We start from the raw sequence: 3542 nt of genomic DNA, 5'->3' as shown, positions 1-3542 counted from the left end.
AGTGATATTAGCCACTATATTTGGGATATTGACATCTTATTGCTTGTCACATGAAAAAATGGATTCCTGAAAATCCTTTCCACTTGTGAAAATGATTACCTATAAAACAAAAAAAAGAACACAAATGTTATGGCTGTTTTATAGCCATGTGTAGTCGAAGACAGTTTCAGAACACACTGTATAGGCAGAAGAGGCATTAGTGTGTCTGGTTTTCAGCATTATACATAAAATTATGAGAAGCATGGATGGCATAGACAGTCAGAACCTTTTTCAAAGGTTGGGGATGTCCAGCACTAAAGGACATAGCTCTAAGAGTCTAAGGTGAGAGGGAAAAAGTTGAATTGAGACGTGCGGAGGAAGTTTTTTACACAGAGAGTAGAATGTGCCTTGGACGCATTGCCAGGAGTGGTGGTGGAGGCAGATATGGTAGCAGCATTTAAGAGGCTTTTAGATATGCACATGGAATTGCAAGGAATCGAGAGATATGGATCATGTACAGGCATTTGAGACCAGGCATCATCTTTGGCAGAAACATTCCTGTGCTGGAAACAATATTAGAATCATTACACTTTAAAGATAGAGTGTGGAAACAGGCCCTTTGGCCCCATGTCCGTGCTGACCAACAACCACCCCATACACCAACACTAACCTACACACTAGGGACAACTTACAATTTTTACAGAAGCCAATGAACCTATCAACCTTTGGAATGTGAGTGGAAACTGGAGCACCCGGAGAAACCCCACGCGGTAACAGGGAGAATGTACAAACTCTGTAGAGACATCACCTGTAGAGACATCACCTGTATCAATCTCCCATATGGTCTAGCGGTTAGGATTCCTGGTTTTCACCCAGGCGGCCCGGGTTCGACTCCCGGTATGGGAATTGACTGTTTGCTATATTTAAGAGGGAGTTAGATGTGGCCCTTGTGGCTAAGGGGATTAGGGGGTATGGAGAGAAGGCAGGTACGGGATACTGAGTTGGATGATCAGCCATGATCATATTGAATGGCGGTGCAGGCTCGAAGGGCCGAATGGCCTATTCCTGCACCTAATTTCTATGTTTCTATGTAGCCAGGATCGAACCCGGGTCTCTGGCAGTAACTCTACCGCTGCACCACTGTGCCGCCCCAATCATCGAACATTATCATAGAATAATGTACTACATTAATCCCATCATATCTGTGCAGTACCTCACAGAGATGTTGAGCTAAACCCAGCATTATTAATTATTAACTTATTGTATTATTGATTATTGTATATTTATCAATGTTACAGAATTAATGTGCCTGTAAAGCTGCAGTAAGTAAAAAATGTCATTGCTCTGTTCCAATTTCATATGCCTATTAAAAACTCTTAACTCGATTGACCCGTTTCCTTCCAATGTACTCCAAGCACTAATGCAATTCCTACTTGAATGTTGTTATTGGATCTGCTTTCAAGAGCTTTGGGGACATGGTGTTCCAGATCAAAAGAACTGGCCGCCTAGAAAATAAATCTTCTCTTGTTCTTTTGCTAAGCATAACAAGAAAGGAAATGGAAGAGTGAGGAATGATCTTACTGAAGTTTTTTGTGTGAGAGCACCCCGCAATAGATGCAGAGAAGTTTCCTGCCAAAGTCCTGAAAAGTAAAGATAAACACAAATGCTGGAGTGGCTCAGCGGGCCAGGCAGCATCTCTGGAGAGAAGGAATGGGTGATGTTTCAGGCCCTTCTTCAGACTGAAAGTTGAGAGAAGGGTGGTGAAGAGCGGGAGGCGAGAAAAGACCAGGACCAATCAAGGCTGACAACAAATGACCTCAGGCTGGGAGATGCCCTGATATGCTCGTTAAAGTGGGGTGAGTTGATAATAAGATGTTCACGATACGCGCACTTGAAATTCAGGAGATATTTTTCACTCGGTGTAGTGAGATCTGAATGTAACTCTGGGAGGCAGTTATAATCGTCAATGTAGGTGCAGTTAAAGGGAAACAAGATGAACAGATGAGGGAGAAAGAAATACAACATCTGTCGACAAGGTTGGATGAAACTCGTTGAGGTGCTACAATGATGAAGCAGTTGTGCCACAGTCCCACAGTTTAGTTTAGTTTAGTTTAGTTTAGAGATGCAGTGCAGAACTAGGCCCTTTGGCCCACTGAGTCCGTGCCAACCAGCAATCCCTATACAGTTACACTATCCTACACACACTAGAAACAATTTACAATTTTACTGGCCAATTTACCTACAAAACTGCACGTCTTGAGGAGTGTAGGAGGAAACCGGAGCAACTGGAAGAAACCCATGCGGTCACAGGGAAAACGTACAAACTCCATATAGACAGCACTTGTAGTCAGGATTGAACCCATGTCTCTGGTGCAGTAATGCAGCAACTCTACCACTGCACCACCTGGGGTGTGGTTCTAGTGGTTCATGTCCCAACCTGACTTCAGGTGCTGTCCTCAGAGGGTCCACATTTTTTCCTGTTGCCGTGTAGGTTCCCATCGGGAGCTCCAGTTTCCTCCCGTATCCAAAGATATTCTGCTGTTAATTTCTTGCTCCCCCCCCCCCCACTATCAGTCCTGAAACAGGGTCCCGACCCAAGACGTTACCTGTCCATTTTCTCCAGAGATACTGCCTGAGCCATTGTGTTACTCCAGCACTTTGTGTCTATCAAAAAAATTCTGTTTTGTAAGTTAATTGACCACCATGAATTGTCCAAAGTAAAGATGGAACAATGGAGAGTTGGAGTATGGTGATGTGCATGTAAGAAGATAGATTGCAGGGAAGTAAGAGGAGGAATGGGACTGATGAAAATACTCCAGATGGATGAAAAATAGCCTTGGTATATCATAGGAAAATATGAATAAGCAACAGGTTCCTATTGCGTTTTTAAAACTAAATCAAGTGTTTTAAAGACTCATTGGAGAACCAGGTTAGTTACAGGTACCAAATGTTTATTATTGCACCCCATGGATATAACTGCAGAGTATCCTACACAGTGGCGCATCTGTTAGAGTTGCTGCCTCAAAGTGCCAGAGTCCTGTGTTCGATCCCAACCTCCACTGTTGTCTGTGTAGAATTTCCCCATTCTCCTTGTGACCGTGTGGATTTTTTCCGAGTCCTCCAGTTGCTCCCACAAGCCAAAGATTAGCTTAGTTGAGTTGAGTTTTATTTAGTTTAGTTTAGTTTATTATTGTCACTTGTGCTGAGGTACAGTGTAAAGCTTTTGGTTGTATGCTATCCAGTAAAAGAAGACGATACATGATTACAATCAAGCCATCCACAGTGTACAGATAAAGATGAAGCCGTGCAGATTTACAGGTTCATTGGCCTCTATAAATTACTCCTAGTGTGTCGGTAGTAGATGCGAAAGTGGGATAACAGAGAATAAACGTGAACGGGTGGTTGGTGGTTGGCGTAGACTCGGTGGGCTCCAGGGCCTGATTCCAACCTGTAACTTTCAATTGATCAATCAATCCTAGACAACTTGTCCACAAAATGAAGTGACATTTGAGAGACTTTGATAGAAATACCACGATATGTAGGGAATGGAGGGATGTGGATTA

The 3542-nt window shown here is 43.1% G+C and overlaps 1 non-coding gene across 1 annotated transcript; it reads left to right on the top strand.

Annotated features, from left to right (window-relative positions):
* The first annotated feature begins 813 nt into the window (after positions 1-813).
* trnae-uuc (transfer RNA glutamic acid (anticodon UUC)) lies at positions 814-885 on the top strand. The gene has a single exon. It is a non-coding gene; the product is annotated as a tRNA-Glu (tRNA).
* The last annotated feature ends 2657 nt before the right edge of the window (positions 886-3542 follow it).

The sequence above is a fragment of the Leucoraja erinacea genome, chromosome 19, assembly GCF_028641065.1.
Source record: "Leucoraja erinacea ecotype New England chromosome 19, Leri_hhj_1, whole genome shotgun sequence".
Lineage (NCBI taxonomy): Eukaryota > Metazoa > Chordata > Chondrichthyes > Rajiformes > Rajidae > Leucoraja > Leucoraja erinaceus.
Note: the sequence above shows the minus strand (reverse complement) of the source record. Positions and strands in the feature narration are given on the sequence as shown.